Here is a 20696-nt window from a genome sequence, read left to right on the forward strand (position 1 = left end):
TTTTCTATTACAACTGTAACGGAAAATAGTTATAGGACTGATTTGTTATTTTGAAATAATGACTGTATAACTGATCGACAATGGAAGGATCTGTGGAACCGGTCCTCGTTTCAGAGCAGCTGCACATTCTAATATATTTGGAAGATTAATTTACTCATATGTTTGTATATAAAAAAATATTAGATAAGAACATAAAATATAATATACCGTTGGATGCCTATAATGTTGTTTTGGGTGATGCAATGCTTGCTTCAATAGAATTCAAATTGCTAGGATTCAGTGGAGAATAAATGCAACTGCACAACGAAGTGAAACAAGCAAAAGGATAATCGAAGATACATTTAGATTGAAGTCGGTGGAGTAAATGGAGTTCCTTGAAACAGTAATTATACATAAATGTTAAAATGTAAGTCCCATATCAACAAAACAATTATTTCCTATGTTATTTATAAAGCCCAACATTAGATGACTCCATTGCCTTCTAAGTTGAGCCTTGCTAGAGATGACCCTAGCATGCTGCTTTGTCTTAGGCTACCGAAGGCACCCCTTTTCACCACGAAAGGGTAGCCAATTTCTTAATGGATTGGCCTTGTTACCTCCCAATCCGGTGGGGGTCTATCCTATCCTACATGGTTAGGTAGCAATTACATTTTTTATTCCTTTCTGTTTATAGTATGTTTCCATGTGTTTTGTTTTATCTTACTAAATGGAAAATGTTTGGTTTTTGTTTTACTGATTTTTTTAATTGCCACATCATTCTCTCATCAAAGATTTGATTACTTAATAAAATGGCCAAAAATATATCTCAAATAATTAGTTGACCATATTAAAAATAATTATAATTGGATGACCAAAAAAGAGAAGCAATAGTTGGGTGACTTGTGATGTTGTTTACGCAAGGTTTTATAAAGTGTTTTAACAACTTTCATAACATTTTTATGTCAAAACTTGTTTACTCTCTTAAATGCACTCTCAAAAATACATTCCACAATGAACAAATAATAGTTCTCAGTGCTTAGTACAAAAAAACCTATTCAAGTCTCCTTAATTATATAAGAGTTTCGAGACTTGCTAATGCACTAGAGATTAATTGACAACCAATTCTCCTATTATATGACACCTAAAATAGAAAGATAAAATATAATAATAAAGACCAAAGTAATATAAACTCTTGGAGATATGCCTTTAATTCTATCTTGATCCAATCTCCACAATGTAAGGATATGATTGCATGATCCAATTCCATCCAATCCTCAAGATAAGTTTCTTCAAATGGATTGAACTTATAGATGAATTTTCATACTTGCACAATATTAGCATCATGCAACCATACCATCTAATGGAGGTCTACTGTAGTGTTATTCATAGTAGCCAAATTGTTGGCACTTTGACAACCACTTCAAAACACTTGCCTCAACATGTTATATTCTACTGTATTTGTACTTTTAAACTCTCTGCAAAACATCCTTTTTATGGCCTTTCATGTGCTCATGAATTTTTTTTTAAGGAAAGCTAAAAGAAATTATTAAAAGTAAAAAAGAGTATAAAGTCAAAATAACTTTGCACCATTACATTACAAAAACACTCAAGCATCAAAGAAACAAGACAACTAGATAAAACACCAAAATAACAATCCATGACACCTTTGACACAAAACAGATTCGTCAAGGCAAAACATCTTACAAAATCAAAGATAAACCCAAAAAGCATTCCCACATTCATGAAATGATTTTTTTATATATGCTTTAAATTATTTCTAAGTTAACATTTCTTTGCCATTAGCGTTTGTATTACCACGTTCATCAAATCCACATCATTAGTGTTGCATACAAATTTATCAACATTGATAAGCCTTGTAGTCACTACTCTTTCCAACATGGTGCTAGGAAGATCCAAATGATACAAATAATGCTTGTATAACTGATCGACAATGGGAGAGGATTTGCGGAACCCCATTCATGTTTCGTCTCTGAACTTTAACCAACATGTCAATTTATGTCTGTGGAATGGCCACTCGGGTATCTTTGTCCCTTGTTTAGGAGCAGCTGCACATTTCTAATATATTTGGAAGATTAATTATATTCATATGTTTGTATCTAAAAGAATATTAAATAAGAACAATATAATATAATATACCTCTGGATGCCTATAATGTTGTTTTGGGTGATTCAATGCTTGCTTCAATAGAATTCAAATTGCCTAAGATTCAGTGGAGAATAAAATGCAACTGCACAACAAAGTGAAACAAGCAAAAGGATAATCTAAAGAAACAATTTAGATTGAAGTCGGTGGAAGTATAGAATGGAGTTCCTTGAGAAAACAGTAATTTATATAAAAACGTATAAAATGTAAAGTCCCATATCAACAAAACAATTATTTCCTATGTTATTTATAAAGCCCAACATTACATAACTAGATTGCCTTACATAACTAGATTGCCTTCTAAGTTGAGCCTTGCTAGACATGACCCTAGCATGTTGCTTTGTCTTAGGCTGCCGAAGGCACCCCTGTTCACCACGAATGGGTAACCATTTCTTAATGGATTTGGCCTTGTTCCCTCCCAAACCGGTGGGTACTATCCTATCCTCCATGGTTAGGTAGCATTTACTTCTTATTTTTTCTTCTTTTTCTGTTTATAATATCTTTCCATGTGTTTTTGTTTTACCGGAACATGCTTTGGATTTTGTTTTACTGATTTTTTAATTGTGTGTTCAGCTTAATCTCAAATTGCTTGTATAATAGTCATTCTAATGATACTCGACTAAGCCCTATCAGAGTGGGCTTGGCATAATCATACATAGTCTGAAGAGCAGGACATGCAGGAGGTTGCCGATTACCAAGATTATTATTCATCTCCTCAGTAATATCATTTTGCTCTTGATCATCTATTACAATCTATTGACATTGCTCGCTTCTCTACCCTCTCTATAATTTTTACGAGCAGCCTTTTTAATTTCATTGTAAAAAACGATTAGTTTCAATGAGTTGCCTCTACTCATAAACCAAAAGTATTAAAATTAAAATAAAAATGACTAAATAAATAGAAATAAAGTTTCCTAATATTTTAGTCCCCGGCAAGGGCGCCAAAAACTTAATGCGTCATGAACTAACTAAAACTTTGACTAAGGCAAGTGCACTTATCAATTAATAGTATAGCTACAATGAGCAAGATATCATTTTCATGAATACTAGAAGTACTAGTAATTACTGCATTTCAATTATTTAACTAATAAATTCGAGCGATTGATTAAAACTAAATTAACTAAATTAATTAACTTACGAACGTAACAAATAAGAGCAAAACAGGAAAACGAACGATTAACAATTAAGAAGCAAAACAATACCCAAGAAGAATTCACCTAGATTTCATCTGTCATTATCAATCTAAATTACGTAATTCTTTACTTAGTAACTTAATCTACAGAAATCCCTAAATTATACTAATATCTCTTTTGAGTAAGAGCAACTGACTCAAGGTTGATTAGTTGAAATTTCTTTCTAATTAAAACTCCTATTATTGCATTAACTCATTTTATTTCTAAGATTACATGTAAGTCCACTCAATTATGCAAAATCGACTCTTAAACAGGGTCTATTTCTCCTCTAATTTAAGCACACCAAAAATGGATCAATAATCTAAAAATATCAAACCAAGAATTAAGCACACATAATGATAACAATATCTAAGTGTTTATACATAAAATAAAATCAAAAGATAAACTTCATCAAGGGTTCATCTCCCTAGGTATTTAGAAAATTAGTTCATGCTTGAAATAAAACATCCCAGAGACAGTATATCCTAAAGTAATAAGAACACATTATAATCTCCTGAGAAATCAACTGGGAGTCTTCAATCTTGACGAAAATATGCTTCAAAATTGGCTTCAACGATGTTTTCTGAGTTGTTTTCTTGAGTATCTTATGACGACTCTCTCTCATCTTCTTATTTTTGTCATATATACGTCATAAAATGCCTGAAAAACCTAAAAATCGTGTTTTCCCATAGTTCATAGTGCCAATTCATGGAATCGAAATGACTTACCACATGGTCATGTAGCAACCTATGTGGCTCTTGTTCCTTTTATTTTTTTATTTTCACTCATTTTACTCCTAAATGCTCCCCTAAATATAAAAACATGAATTTAAAAGATTAGGAGTATAAAATTCACCATTAACATCGAATAATCACTAAAATCGCATTAAGAATGGGATTAAAATATGTTACCTTTAACAGTTATTAGCTACAAATCATGAATGGAAGGGCAAGGAAAATTTTGAGGTAATCTATTTAGATGATTACGATTTTGTGCTTGGCTTAATCTTCCTTGACAGGATTAAGATGATTCTTTTTCCTTTTGCCAATCAAATTCATATTGTTGTTGGTTCCTTATCACAAACCATTGTGTTGATGGATCGAGATATGAAGGTTGGGACTAAGGTGTTGCTGTCAGTCTAGCTAATCAAGGATGTTCCATATATTAGTGGAGCATCAAATTGATATGAAGCCTATTGAGATATCAGTGGAGCTACCACCTAGGGAAATGTGGGTTGTGCATTAAACTTTGGGGGTAAAGTGGTGATGTAAGCTGGATAGTCGCACCAAGTAAATGTTATGAGTAAGGTTTATTTTGAACACTTTGGTAGTGTTTTGCATTCTAACTAATTGGCTTGGCAAGAATGTAGGGGCCTTTCCAAAGTTTTGAAGCAAGGAAATATAGGGGCTGTGGGCAACCTGAAGTTTAGTTGTTAGAGCTGAGAGGATTCCAATTGAGGCAAGTTAGAATGTAGGCAAGTGAGAGTCGTGGCTTCTTGCCAACGAGATGTACCAATCAGTGGAACAAATCAAGCTAAGAAGTGATGGAAGCCGAGCTAAAAGTTTCAAGGGGCGGGACGACTCGATAGTGAGATTAGTCGAGAAAAGCCAAACCGATGAGAAAGTTCCATGGTGAATCTGGTCAGTGACATTTCGAATGATCAATAAGGGCATTGCGAGAATGGATGAGGGAGAATGTCACCATGACCATTACACAAAATGCATCCTATGGAGGTCTATCGATTATATGAGGATCATTTGACCCACGAAAACTGGCTCGATTTAAAGAACTAATGGAGAAACTTGTCCGTTTTAAGCCTGGGTGGCCCAATGAAGTACATATGGAAAAATTAGGCTACCTTGGTAAATAGGGAAACTAATCTTAGAAGATTGAGGGGAATCATATCTGATAAGATTAGATTTGGTTTGATTATGTAATCTTGTAAATCCATTAATTGTAGGGATAAGCTTCATCTCATCTATCGATGTAATTCGATCTATTCCGTCGATTTTGGAGGAGTTCAATTATAGATAGAGAGCTTCACCCTCAATTTTTAAATCATCCATTGTTTTTGTATTCAATGAGAGTAAATACAATTGAAAATATTTACTCAAACACGTCTCGTGCATAGTTTTTCTATGGCTATCCTATTCTTTAAGCACTTTTTTGGCTTTGTGTTGGTTCTACTATATATATTGGTTCCCTAGAGGAATTACATATGAATCCTCAATTGTTGGTGGTTAAGCAGATTTAGGTGTGCTTGAAATGAAGGAATCGCCTAAGGCCGCATAGATTGCGAGACTAAAGTTTTAGCCCCGTGACACAAGTAGTAGGGTGAAGTGCAAGCTCACCAAAATTCAAGTTGCGAACTTAGCAGAAGTGCGAGTTGACAAATGTGTGATCTGTGCAAAGTGCAAGTTGAATGAAATGTGAGCTGCAAAAATGCATCACCAAAATGCGAGCTCATTAAAGTGCAAGCTTGCGAGCTGGCCAAGATGCAAGTTGGTTGATATACTGACCAAGGCACTTAGAAAGGTCATGTTTGAATATTTAAGGAAGATGGATGGTGTCAGCAGCATGGAGGCTAAGGAGGAGCATTGAAAATGACCATTCATGTAGCTGGTTGTTTTTTTGGTGTTTACAAGCAGTTGTTACTCTTTAGTGAATGAATATAACATTCTAATTTGGTTTATTTTTTGTTTAGCTGCAATATAATTGCTTAGTCGAATATGATTGAGCTAATAAGTCAGCTTAGTCGAATATGATTGAGCTAATAAGTCAGCTTAGTCGAATATGATTTGGCTTTAAATTGTATTTTTTTATGTTGAAATGTAGCAGATCACTTTACAAATTAGTTCAGGGTGTATCTTGGCTCAATTTTATCTCTCCTTTCTTTGCTTAAGTATCTAAAGTGTTGTAGCTGCGTTGAATTGATTGTTTGATGTTTAAATCTGTTAAAGTTGTCCAGCATATGGCACTAGCAACAACAAGCAGCAGACTATGCAACCCAAGCCTAACAAATCAAGTTGAAGAAACTGTTTCATTTTGTTCATTTGTTACTCTAAGTTGCTGATATGTATTTTAGTTTATTTTCAACTTGTTTTTGATGTATTTGATGTAATTGATAGTGATTGAGTCGTTAACTTGCTTTGTTCATGAGTGCAAGCTTATTTTTATCAAGTTTCAATGTATTAGTGGCGTTAGGTGGATGTTTAAATGACCTTACTGATTTGACAAGATGAATGCTTGGATATGTATTTGCATTATGCCATTATTTAATCTTAATGAAAAATAATCATTATTTTCATTCAAGAACTATCTTTCTTTGCTTTGTTTCAATTTTTATTCTGAATTTATTTGTTTCTCCTATAAGCATCGAGCTTTACTGCTCAAGCTAGAGCTATTTTTGTTTACTCATTGTTCATAGCACCAACAATTGGTATCTAGAGCATGTCTTAGTGGACCTGTCATATTTAAATCTCAAATCGATGGCTTCATCAGGCTTTTCACTAGCTGCACCTCCAGTATTCAATGGAGAAGGACATCACATATAGGTGGTCAAAATGAAGACCTACCTACAGGCATCGACCTATGGGAGGTGGTCAACTCAGATGTTGAACCAGCGCCACTCAAAGCCAACCTAACAGTGGCTCAGATTAGGCAACATGCTGATGAAAGGACTAAAAGGTATAAAGGCATGTCCTGTATTCAAAATCATGTCTCATATATGATATTTACAAGGATCATGGCCTATGAGACACAAAGTAGGCCTGGGATAGATTGAAGGAAGAGTTTCAAGGGACAGAAAGGACAAGGTAGCAGCAGCTTCTAAACCTGATAAGGGACTTTGAAAATTTGAAATGAAAGAGGAGGAAACTATCAAGCAGTATTAGACAGGATTATGGCTATGGTAAACAACATAAGCCTCCTTCGAGAGCAAATCAGTGAAGCAAGGTTAGTGGAAAAGGTGATCTCAACCTTACCTGGGAGGTATGGGGCAAAAATATCTTCTCTTGAAGACTCAAGGGACCTGACCAGCATCTCTCTGACAGAGCTGATCAATGCTCTCTATCCACAAGAGCAAAGAAGAGCTAACAGACTAGAGGAGCACCAAGAAGGTGCCTTCCAAGCCAAAACCAAACCTGCCACGAGCTCCTCTACCTACAAAGGCAAAAGACTTGGAGAGACAAGCCTAAGTCAGATGCTCCAAGAAGCGACCAACCCTGTAGGCATTGCAAAAGGCCTGGTCATCTAGAGGCCAAGTGCTGGTTTAGGCAAGATGTGCAGTGTCAATATTGCAAAAGGATAGGCCATGTTGAAAAAGTTTGCAAAAGTAAAGGCAAGCCAAGACAGAGTCAACCACAACAGCAAAAGGCTAAGGCTCGAGTAACTGAAAAAGGAAATGACCATGAGGAGCAAGTCTTTGCAGTCTCTTGCTCAGCTGCTAAGGAAAAAATCTCAAGTAGATGGCTCTTAGACAGTGGCTGCACCAATCACATGTCACCAGATGCTGCCAGTTTCAAGTCATTAGATAGAAGCTGTAAGACCAAAGTTAAGGTTAGCAATGGGCACTTTATCAAGGCAGAGGGTAAAAGGGATGTGTTGATATGCACTCCCACAGGTAACAAACTCATTTCAAAAGTGTTGTTTGTACCTGAGATTGACAGAAACTTGCTCAGTATAACTCAGTTGCTTGAGAAGGGTTATACTATTGTATTTAAAGGCAATAAATGCCAAATTAGTGATCCAAGAGGATCCAAGCTTATGACAGTAGCCATGAGTGATAAGAGTTTGTTGTGTACTGGAATAAAGGCCTAGATAGTGCCTATGCTATTTCTTCAGATAAATCCAAGCTTTGGCATCAAAAACTTGGTCATGCAAACTTCAGATCAATGGTTCAGATGGTCAAGGAAGAATTAGTTAAAAGTTTCACTAATTCAGTTGAAAATTAAGATGTTGTGAAGTGTGTCAACTAGGAAAACAGGCCAGGCTTCCATTTCCTTCAAACAAGGCCTCGAGAGCCTCAAAAGGCTACAACTGGTCTATACTGATGTGTGTGGCCCCACAAAGACTCAGTCATTGCATGGCAGTAGGTATTTCATTCTTTTCATTGATTATTGTTCAAGATACTATTGGATTTATTTTTTGAAGAACAAGTCAGAGGTAACCTCAATGTTTGGAAATTCAAGGCTGTTGCTGAGATTGAAATAGGCTGTAAGCTTAAGACCATAAGGTCTGATAATGGAACTAAGTACACCTTAGCTCAGTTTCAAGCCTTCTATAATGAAGCAGGTATAAAAAATCAGCTCACAAACACTTATACTCCTCAACAAAATGGAGTAAGTGAAAGAAAGAACAAAGCTTAATGGACATGGCCAGATGTCTCATGTTGAGAAGAATTTGCCTAAAACCTGTGGGCTGAAGCAGTCAACACTGCTATGTACATTCAGAACAGGCTACCAACAAAGCTGTGGCTCACAAAACACCATTTGAGGCCTAGTTCGGGTTCAAGCCATCACTGGCTCACCTAAAAGTCTTTGGTTGCATATGCTATGCACATGTCCCAGCATTGAAGAGGGACAAACTGGCCAAGAAAGCACAACCTGGCATTCTAGTGGGATATAGTTCAGTCAAAAAGGGCTATAGGATCTTGAATCCTTCAGCAAACAAGGTGTTAGTCAGCATAGATGTGGTGTTTGATGAGAAAACTTGCTGGAATTGGGAGAAAAATGAACCAGAGGCAATTTTGAAGAACCTATGTCTAATCAACTTAAGCCTGATCAAAATGATCCTGAGATGGATGTGGATGATGAACCAGTCAGAGGGACTAGACCTTTAGCTGAAATCTATGAAAGAGCACAGGTAGCGACAATAGAGCCTTGCTGCTTTGAAGAAGCTGAAGTTGAGGAAGGATGGAAACAGACAATGGCTAAAGAAATCAAGATGATTAAGAAGAATCATACTTGGAACTGGTTGGAGGACCTGCCAACAGGAAGGTCATTGGGGTGAAATGGGTCTATCGAGCCAAGCAGAATGCTGATGGGAGCTTAAATAAGCTGAAGGCTAGGCTAGTTGTTAAAGGTTCAGTCAGAGATATGGCCTAGACTACATGGAAACATTGCACCAGTGGCCAGGCTAAACACCATCAGGCTACTAGTTGCCTTAGCAACACAAATGCAGTGGAAAATCTACTAACTTGATGTGAATTCAGCATTTTAAATGGACTCCTTGAAGAGGAGATCTATGTTGAGCAACCTCAAGGCTTCAAAGTGGCAGATAAAGAAGATATGGTGTATAGATTGAGGAAAGCCTTGTATGGCTTAAAACAAGCACCAAGGGCCTGGTATAGTAGGATCGATAGCTACTTGGTCAGTTTGGGATTTGAAAGGAGTACTAGTGAGCCAACATTGTATGTTAAAAAGAAAGGAGTTGAGACTTAACTCATTGTATCCGTATATGTTGATGATCTATTGGTGACAGGAGGAGACCAAGCAATGTTGGCTGATTTTAAAGCCAAAATGGAGCTGTAGTTTGAGATGTTTGATCATGGAAGAATGACCTATTTTCTTGGTGTGGAGGTGTCACAAGTTGAAAATGGAATATTCCTAAGCCAGAAAATGTTTGCCTCCAAAATTCTAACCAAGTTCACCATGCAAAACAGTAAAGCAACAAGCACTCCTGTTGCTATGGGAGAAAAGTTATCGAGCCAAGTCATTTCTGAGCAAGTTAATGAATCTGTCTATAGGAGCCTAGTTGGTTGTTTGCTATACCTGACTGCCACTAGGCCAAACATTATGTTTGGTGTAAGCTTACTCTCGAGGTTCATGCATTGCTTCAATAAAAGCATTTTCAAGCAGCAAAAAGGGTGCTCAGGTACATCAAAGGTACCCTGAGTTATGGGATGTTTTATAGCAAGGCTAAAAGCCTTAGATGGTTGGCTATACTGACAGTGATTGGGCTGGTTCGATGGATGATATGAAGAGAACCTTAGGATATGTTTTCACCCTTGGCTCAGCCATTTTTGTTGGAGCTCGAAGAACAAAATGCAGTTGCTCAGTCAACTGCTGAGACAGAGTATGTAGCAGTAGCTAGAGCTGTTAACCAAGTTGTGGGGCTAAGAAAAATTTTGAATGATTTAAACCTGCATCAAGAGGGAGCAATAGAGATTATGTGTGACAACAAATCTGATGTTGCAATTGCAAAGAATCTAGTTTTCATGGAAGAAAGCACTTCAATATTAAGCTTCATGTTGTTAGAGAGATGGAGCAAGCTAGAGAGGTGGAACTAGTTCATTGCAATTTTGAAGATCAACTTGCTGTCATTTAACAAAACCTCTTAATGTGTCAAGGTTCATCAAGTTGAGAAAACAATTAGGAGTATGCAACATGCTAGCCAAAGAGTGTTGAAGTTGGCCAGCATGTGGCACTAGCAGCAACAAGCAGCAGACCATGCAGCCTGAGCCTAACAGATCAAGTTGAAGAAACTGTTTCATTTTGTTCATTTTGTTACTCTAAGTTGCTGATATTATTTTAGTTTACTTTCAACTGTTGCTAATGTATTTGATGTAATTTGATAGTGATTGAGCTGTTAACCAGCTTTGTTCATGAGTGCAAGCTTTTTTTTTATTATGTTTAATATATTAGTGGTGTTAGGTGGATGTTTAGGTGACCTTACTGATTTTGACAAGCTGAATGCTTGGATATGTATTGGCATTATGCCATTATTCAATCTTAATGAAAAATTATCATCATTTTCATTCAAGAACTATCTATCTTTCTTTGCTTTTGTTTCAATTTTTGTTCTTGAATCTGTTTATTTCTCCTGCAAGCATCGAGCCTTACTGTTCAAGCTAGAGCTGTTTTGTTTACTCATTGTTCATAGCACCAACAAAATCGGTTCCTTGCAACTTTGGATCAAGTTATTATTATTTAAATTGATTCTAAAATGTTTCACTTGATTCAAACCCAACAAAGTCAATCGGTTTCTTGGTACAAGATCTTAAAATTTCCATTGATGTTACTTTCTTTCGTGTTTGAGTTCAATAGAGGAAAATAAATATTCACAAGGAGCTCACAGTCCATTAAATGTCTTAAAGATACTTTGTTTTCCAACCTCAAATCCCTGTACCCAATCATGCACACCTCACTAGTTTTAGCACCATAAAACCCTTTAACAAAAATTTGGATTTTCTATTTCAGCATCAAATTAGATACCAAACTAGATCGTTTGAAGCTAATTTATGGCTGATATTAAGCAAGCTATTGTTGGAATCTAATTCAAAGGTAGGATTTATAGGCCTTGAGCTTAAGGATGGTATTAGAAAGGGAAATCTCTAAAATGGCTAATTACCCACTGTAAAAGGATTTGAAGAACCCAATAAAGTTCTTCCTTCAGAACTTTTGATTAAGAAATGAAAGTTCTTGTCCTTAGAATAGCCATTTGGATATTGTCCCCTGTTGTTCTTAGTGAGATTCTTCTTTGGATAAAACTTTTTTACTTTGTCCATTTCACTGTAATCATACTTCAAACCTTGAAGTTGGAACTCCCCTTATTGTGGTGGTTGGTGTTCCAAAACAAGATCCCCTCAAAGAAACCATGTTTGTTTCTAGGCTTCTCACTCTATATTTCACCTACAACGATACTTCTCCAAGGAGCTCGATGCATCATGGATTCGACAAGCAACGTCACAAAGCCGATTTTTCTTAGTATCCTAAGATTCTTCCCCAAGTAATGTTGTGCTGAAGTTGTACAGAGGTAATACCCCATATAACAGTTTTATATTGTTAGAATTTCGATACTAAGGAATGACTTGTAGCGAATAAATAAGAAATTTAGCAACAAAATTGTCTGTTAAAGTTTTTATATTTTTTTCACTATATATTTGAACAATGTAATAGGGGTATTAATAACAAGAAGAATCCTAAATATAAAAAAAATAAGAAAGATTTTGTGCTAAAAAGTATCAAATGTATTATATTAATAAATACTAAATCTTCTAAAAAATAGAAAACATAACTTGCACGCAAACTCTTCAAATCCAATTACTACTAATTCGCCAAAGTAATGAGCTCATCGATGTTTGTAAGAGCTCGCCACTTATTATGAGTTCGCCCAAAGACTATCCACCAAATAATTTACTTTAGGTCAGTCCGACAAATGTGTATGCCATTTAGACTGTCTACCATGTTTTGTTTACCAATCTTGGTTAGTTCACCAAAATTAGAGTGTGCCAAGTTTGAAGAGTTCGCTAGTCGTGCATGTTGCATGAATGGTCATTTCACAACATATATACGTAGCGAGTTTTGAAAACTAGAGCTCTCGATTCATGTGCATAATATCGATAAGAGCTACACTTAGGACTTTAACTGCACCATTGTAATAACCTTTCTAAAGTTCAGTAAATGGGAAGACATTAAAATCATCATCAATTGGTTTCAGTTCATGAACAATTGAATCATAGTAAATACCACAACTAAATCGAGTTGGAGTGCTAAAGACCATAAGAGGAAAAATAGAAATAAAGCTTTGAAAGATGAAAGTTTTAATGATATATAGAATATGGAACAATACATAACTATAGGCTTGACTTTTTTCACACAAGACGATAGGGAGGAAGAACTTTTATAGAGAACTTTGAAAAACATTTGTGTGTCGAGGGTGTATTGATATATGTGTCAGACATATGTATTGAACTTAATTAGTTTATAGAAAATGAAGAATTTGAATAACATTGAAAAATAACTTGGACCTATCCATAGGTTGGACCGTGACTCAAGCACCAAAAATTTCAAGCCCAAGTCTGTTTTTGGCTAGCTCAACACACCCAAAAAGCTTATACTACTAAAAAATTAATAAAATATTAAAAATATTTTTTTATATTTTATTTTTATTTAAATTGAATTTGGGCAATCCAACCTAGGACATAGAAAACCTTGTCCAAGCCCAGCCTAACTAGGCTTATTGGGTCGAGCGAGCTGCTGACCCTAAACAAGTTTATTAATTTACTCTATGAATAAGGTCTCTCCGAACTTTGAGCTATTTCTGTGGTTCATATTAAATCAAATTTGAACAATTTTGTATTTATTTCAATTAGATTAATTATATATCAAAAATATTTTTATGTAAATTTAATTATAAAGTATATAAAATATTAGTATAAAATAATTTTAAATAATGATACAGACACTCGGAATCAACCAAATTTAGGCCTATTTCAATATAAATAATAAAAAAATATTTTTAAAATTAAATTTAATTGTAAAATATTAATATAACATTATATTTTTATTATTTTATTAATTTTTGGACAGTAAAATAGACTTTTTGGGAGAATCAAGTTGAAAACGAGCCTAAGCTTGAAATTTGTTTGGACCCAAGCAACGACACAACTCAGCCTGACCCATGGATGTGTCAAAGTAAATAATACTATTTTTTATTTTTGAATTTGTGAAAAAAAATTCTTCATATATTTTAAAATTTTTTATTTTTTAAAATTTTAAAGAGTTTTTAAATTTTCACAATTTTTCTATATATTTTATTGAAATATACAAAAATATTTTAAATATTTTTGTAATTGTTTACATATTTTTAAAGAATATGGAACAAATTGACACAAACTATAAATAATGATGGCTAAAAAATTATTTTAATTTTTTATTAGAACCAAATCAATTATTTTAATTGCAAATTGATGGGTCACCAAAATTTTTAAATAAAAAAATATAGGAACTCAATGTCTCAAAATAAATTACATTGACTAAAATTTAAATTAGTCAATTTAAATTAGAATAGTACAGAAATCTTTGACACATTTAAAACACGCATTTAAATTTAAAATTTAAAGCATAGTTTTGTGATTATTTTTGTACTTTACCCAAATTTAATTTAAGTTTAATTAAAATTAAATGTTAATCTTGTTTCACTCAACACTAATTTTTCATGGAAAAACTGCATCCAAAGTAAAAACTAATCTACTAATAATTTCGTTTTGATCACTCAACTTCATAAAGTTATGAAATGGTTATTGAACTATTCGAAAGTTTTCAAGTTCCAAAGTTTTTTTCTTCTTTGAATTCATTGGGTTATTTAGTTTCTATATAATATATATATTTAACTAGCGAGCGCCAAATAAAAATTCAATAATCGGTCTGATGGATCAATACCCATCAACGAATAGAGGAACATTCCTTAGATCCAAGTTCAACTGACAGTCAGTGTTAGAGCACTACAAGAAAACAGACTTTTAGCGGCGTTTTTTTTTTGCCTTTAGCGGCGCTTTTCCCAAAAGCGCCACTAAAGGTCATGAAATTTTAAAAAAAAAATTATTATAAAATATTATAAAGGTCATGAAAAATTAAAATTCATTATCAAAATATTGAGAAGAATAATATCCATGATATAAATATAAAAAATTCTATTAAAATTCATTATCAAATTAAATTTTCTATGAAAAATTTAACTTTAAAACTAAATATAAAAATTGATGAATTCATATTTAGAATTTAAAATAATAAATTAATAACACAATTAAAATCCAAAAGTTAGAACTCAAGTTATTAAATATTAAAATAAAAATAAAAATATAGAATCAAAACTAAAATAAATAATAAAAGTAGATTAAATATAAATAAATACAAGAACAAATATAGCATCTTGTTTGCAAACCTAAACAACACTAAAAATGCAAAGGTCTTTTATCAAGACAAATTGCTAAGTTTTGAACTAGGAATTCTAATACCTCGGAGGACAATGCAAAGTTTAAAGCTTCATCAGCTACACTCTCATCAGGACAAGATGCCAATGAACCTACAAACAGAGGGGAAAAAATATTATAGATTTGACTAGTCTGAAAGTGTCTAAAGGATTTTTGTACACTACTCCAGTCTGTTAATGCAGAAGTCGTTGAAAAGGCTGTGCATAATATGTACCTACAACATACAAAATAATGTAATGTGAAACCTAAATCCGTTAACTACAAAATTGCAGGAAAAGAGATCTTTTTTCCAGCAACTAAACACTTCAATTTGTAGTACTTAAAACACTTCAATTTACAACATTTAAGCACTTCAATTTATAGCATTTAAACACTTCAATTTGCAACACTTTAATTTAGTAGGGACTTGAGACAGCTAGAGTTCCTTTCTTTCTACCTTTTTCATTTCATTTTGTCCTCCATATAAATTAATTAGAGCTATAATTTCTCTTGCAAAAATAGAAAAAAATTCCAGCTGCTATCATGATCATTTAAATACTTGTGCACATAACGCGATGAATTATATCAAGGAACAATTAGTATAAAATTAAGGAGTTGTTTCAACGAACAAAATAATAGATACAGAGCATGTTCTGGGTAAAAAATTAACTTTGGAACAAATTATAACACAAAACTAACAATAGTTTTAAGCTCGAACTTATACATTTATTCAATTATATAATTAAAATAACAATCTTATATAAAAATAATAATATAATATTTATGAATGGAATGCTTGTTAAGTGCCATCTATTAAAGACTACTTACAGTTTTCTCAAGTCCTTTGCGAACTAGTGGATCACATTCAATAACACCATATCTTCTACTGCCTTTGCTGGTAAAGGATAAACACAAAAAAATAAGAATTCTATTATGAGTTATGAGTTATGAGTTATGAGTTAAGGCATAAATAATGAAATATAAGCATTATTTAAAGAATAAATCATACCAAGTATGGAGAGAGACCTACCTTAGCAGACATTTCCAAAGATTTCAGGTAAATTTCATTGCTGGGATCCTACAAATACAAAGCTCAACCTCCATTAGTAGCTGATTCAAAGTAGTTTCCCGCTCCTGAGTGGCTGCATTATACAGGTGGTCTGTTGTTTCCTTGAAAATCCCCTGACGTCTGATCAAATAGAAAGCAAGAGAGAAAATCATTCACATATGATCTTAAAGACAACTATGTTTTTCTCCTCTCCACTAAATTCATCTATAGTTATCTTCCTACTCATAATTGCAATGATAATTGGCCTGTAAAAGGTAACGAGTGTAGCCCATTCTCAATGCCTTATAAAATACCATAAAAGATAACCAGGGCAACTATATTTCCATTTCCAATCACTTGATTTAAATCAGATGCAAAATATTAATGCTTAGTTGCAAACTATATCTGCAAAGCTTATACCTCATTCGCCTTCAGATGTCAACAAATGGTGTGGTTTCAACAAATTCTTGCATTAAAAAAAGAAGGGATAGGAGTAGCAACAAGATTATCATACCTAGTTGCTAAAGCATCAATTTCATCAATGAATATAACTGATGGTTTATTTACCTGCAAAAGATAAGAATTTCTCAACAAATTACACAAAGTACATAGCACAACCAAGTATCTGTAAATAAAATAAAAGGAATCTGTACTTATAACATAAAAAACAATAACATAGAAAATACAGCAAGCAAATTTATAGAAGGCCCAACCATCTGCAACAGTTTATCTGTTCCCTAATTATTATCAGATGCCCAACAAGTTTCTTCAAGATGAAGCGTCAAAAGTATGGAATCTAGATTACAAGAACAGCACAAAAGCAAAGATGTTACCTGAAAAAAGAAAAGAACTCATTGAAATCAACTGATTTAGAGTTCTGTTTTGATATGAGAGTTGAAAAAGGAGCTTGAGAGACAGGTAAAAAGAAAAACATAATACCTGCAATCCCAGCTGCATCACTGCAAACTACATAAAGTGAAGATACCACTGTTGAAGACATTTGCAAATCTTAAAATCTCCCTTTCTCTCTCACCAAGCTTTTCGCCTCTTCTCTCTTCACCTTGTTGTTTTGCAAATAAATCCCAAGAGAAAGCCTGTAGATATATAAGACACCAGCGAATTGATCATTCCCCAAAAAAGAAAAAAAACTCCACGTGGATGGATTATTGAACCACTAGCTTTCATTGTATTATTTTTGCTAATTGATTGTTTTATGTTGAGTCTATTCACTGCATTCTTAATTATATAGGGGCGACACCTCAAATCAAGTGATGGAGAACTCATGTTATCATGTAAACTAAAAACCACAAAAACTGATAAAAGAAAGCCAATTTTTTTGTTAAGAAGCTTTTTTCCAAATATATATACATATATTCTTGGCTTCACATGAATATCTTAAAAGTTCTGTTTTTTTCTCAAAATTCAGATGTTCTTTTTGATGTCTCTATTTAGTGCTAGATAAATCACCTTATCTTAACCGCTTATGAAAAACTTTTCTTTTTATAAAACTTAAAACTAGATACTTTTTCTTATTGAGATTTTATAATGAAGAATAAATTGATAACATATTTGAAATTTATGAATCTCTAAAACTAATGCATTTCATGAGATTTTTATTTTTTAATTGAAATATTGTTTGCATATATAATTTTAGTTGGCCCTTTCAAATAAATATCGATATCCAATACTATTAAGTGCACAAGTTAAATCAAGATATCAGGACAAGCAAACTAAAAGATATAAATTACATTATGCAAGTAGATTATGAAAGAGTAAGACAAACCTTTACTTGCTTTACGTATGGAACAGGAACAATGAACTCCCCAACATCCATATCACCAATGGATCGTAAAAGACACAAGCCTCCAAGCCAACATCTCAAAGGACCAATCTGTAAAATAACTTTACCATTAGATCACCAGCTTCAATCCACACAAATGATCAAATAGAGTTTTCTCCCGTACTGAATATATTGAACTTCTCAACAAAGAATCAACTTATCATTGTTTACAAAACATATTAGTATTATGTTTACTCACTGGAATTAACAATTAACAATTAAACACTCAGATAAGATTAGCATCCTAAAGCTGCTATCTTTCCTTACTAGTTAACAGAATAAGCCTGAAAACTTCGTCTTTCTTTCTTGCATGTTTACTTTCACTTTTCCTTTTGTTTTACCTTCAAAATTTAAACCTAGAGGAACCTTTAAGAAAAAACAAAAGTTTTCAACATGTTCTCGATTCTGAACTACGAACCATTACTTAAAAATTTTCAGTCACCACAGGGACTGCTGCTGGTAGATCTATTTTAAAACAGTCGATATGCATTAGAACTTAAAAACTTATATCCTCTCTTTTTTTAAATAGAAATATAGTACTAAAACATAGATAATAGTCCATTTTTAACCGATAATAGGAAACCCAGAATGATTTCTTTAAAAAAAAGCCTCAAACCAAAGAAGAAAATAAGAATAAAAGAATTAAAACCTCATTGCTATTAAAATCGATTAACAGAGGCAAGTAACTGCAAACAAAGAAACAAATTATAAAAAAAATTGAAAGGAAAGAAATAAAGAAGGAACCTCAGCATCAAGAGGGTCCTAGGCATAGTTGACTTCAGAGGTTTTACGAGTGTGTTCGGCAACTAAAAGGAGATCGAAGTCAGCTTGAGAAAACTCCATTTCTGTGATTGTTTTCTTCGGTTAGTTTAAGAAGTGAGGAAGAGTGTAGCCGCTAGGGTTTTTTCTTTTTCTATTGGAGAAGTGAAGTAGAGAAGGTAACATAAACTCCATTGCTTCTTTGATCATTGCTTCTACTAATTTCAGTGAAATTTTAGGATTTCTTTGGGGAGGGGGGAGGGAACCGATTTTGGGAAAAAGAAAAGAGGGAGAAAAGAGATTTCATGTGAAATTTTGGGATTTCGGGGGGAATGGAGGAACTAATTTTGGGAAAAAAGTCAAGGCATTTTGGGGTAACAAAAAGGTGTCGTTTTGTGTAAAATTTTTTGTGGCATTTTATATAAAAACGCCACTATTGCTTAATTTTAATTTTTTTTATTTTTAACATATTTTTTTCTATTTTTTTTTCAAAATTTTTGTGGTGAGATTATCATTTTTGGATTTTTTTTAATTTTGAATATTGAACTTTTTAATTGAAATATGGACTAAAATATTAAATATTAAATTTTTAAATTTTTATTTTTTATTTTTTTATTTTTTTAATTTTAAATTTTAAATTTTTTTGAAGATTTTTATAATTTTTAAATTATCATATAAAATACAAAAGGAAACTTTAACAGAAATAAAATGAAATTGAAAATGAAATCAATGAATTAAAAAAATACAAAATGACACAGCAATACAAGCATTATTCTTTTAAGTATGGTTGCATTAGTTGTTTAGATTTTTATATAAATGGAATTTAATTATATGTATATACCTAAATTTTGATAGAGATACATCTCAGAATTATATATGAATTTCGGTTTAATGTGTAATTATAAACGTGAAATTCTAATTGTGGTTTAAATGTATAGTTGAAACTTTAATTTTGATTTAATCATACACATTTTAAAAAATAAATACATCAATATATTTTTATATTGGATAAATATAAATATTTATGTATGCAATATATAAATATAAAATGATGTTATATCAATAAATGTGTTAATAATTTACAAGAACTGGATCAAATTAAAGTTCATAAATCCAATTGCACACTAAACCATTGTTAGAAAAAGAAACATTTACCGGGGATTTTGGATTTCGAAAAAATATTTTTAATATATAACAATAATTGCACACTAAACCATTGTATAACACCTTATTAATATATAAAAAAATATTTTTTTATCAAAATCAAGATATCTATTATCGATAATAATAATTAATTATAGGGTTTAGGATTTAATTATTGAATATGATTCACTTGAGATTAACATACTATATACCCATGGCCATTAAACTTAAACCATAAAACCCTAAATCATAGACCTTAAACCTTAAATATTAAACCCTAAACCGAAAAATAAATTTATTCAATATTAAGTATTGCTTCCATAATTTATTATGAACATAAGCTTTTACATTAATATCTATGTATATACACATCAACATCCATATGATGTTTTTGGGGTTCAGGGTTTTAAGGGTTATAGTTTAGTGTTTAGGGTTTTTTAGGGTTTAGGGGTTATAGATTAGTGTTTATGATTTTTTTGGGGGTTTAGGGTTTTAGAGGGTTATATAAATTTTAGCGGCGTTTTACCAAAAGCGCCACTAATGATCTAGTTTTTAGCGGCGTTTTACCGAAAGCGCCGCTAATGCTCTGGTTTTTAGCGGCGTTTTACCGAAAGTGCGGCTAATGCTCTGGTTTTTAGCGGCATTTTTGGTAAAATGCCACTATTGCTCTATTTTTAGCGGTAAAACGCCGCTATTGCTCTGTGTTTTACAATTTTTACAGCATTTTGTGATAAAACACCGCTAAAAATGCCGCTAAAGCCCTATTTTCCTGTAGTGGAGTTTGCAGATTCATAATGTTTAAAGTTATTTCATGGAAAAAACTGAACTAAAAAAGAGAAAGGAAAAAGAACTTTCTATTGGTGTAGGTAGTGCAAACAAAGAATGTCATACAACAATAAT

General features: G+C 32.9%; 1 long non-coding RNA gene across 3 annotated transcripts; it reads right to left on the reverse strand.

The window, feature by feature from the left end:
* Positions 1–14857: 14857 nt before the first annotated feature.
* Positions 14858–19019, reverse strand: LOC121209438 (uncharacterized). 3 transcript variants are annotated; one of them, XR_005904584.1, is made up of 8 exons: positions 18639–18991; positions 17838–17945; positions 16994–17148; positions 16768–16887; positions 16569–16621; positions 16037–16195; positions 15835–15901; positions 14858–15241 (listed from the first exon to the last, which is right to left on the reverse strand). It is a non-coding gene; the product is annotated as an uncharacterized lncRNA (long non-coding RNA). The 3 variants fall into 3 exon arrangements; XR_005904583.1 differs by lacking the exon at positions 16768–16887 and having other exon boundaries at positions 18639–18987; XR_005904585.1 differs by lacking the exon at positions 16768–16887 and having other exon boundaries at positions 14899–15119; positions 18639–19019.
* Positions 19020–20696: the final 1677 nt, after the last annotated feature.

This window comes from Gossypium hirsutum, chromosome A11 (genome assembly GCF_007990345.1).
Source record: "Gossypium hirsutum isolate 1008001.06 chromosome A11, Gossypium_hirsutum_v2.1, whole genome shotgun sequence".
In the NCBI taxonomy this organism is placed as follows: Eukaryota; Viridiplantae; Streptophyta; class Magnoliopsida; order Malvales; family Malvaceae; genus Gossypium; species Gossypium hirsutum.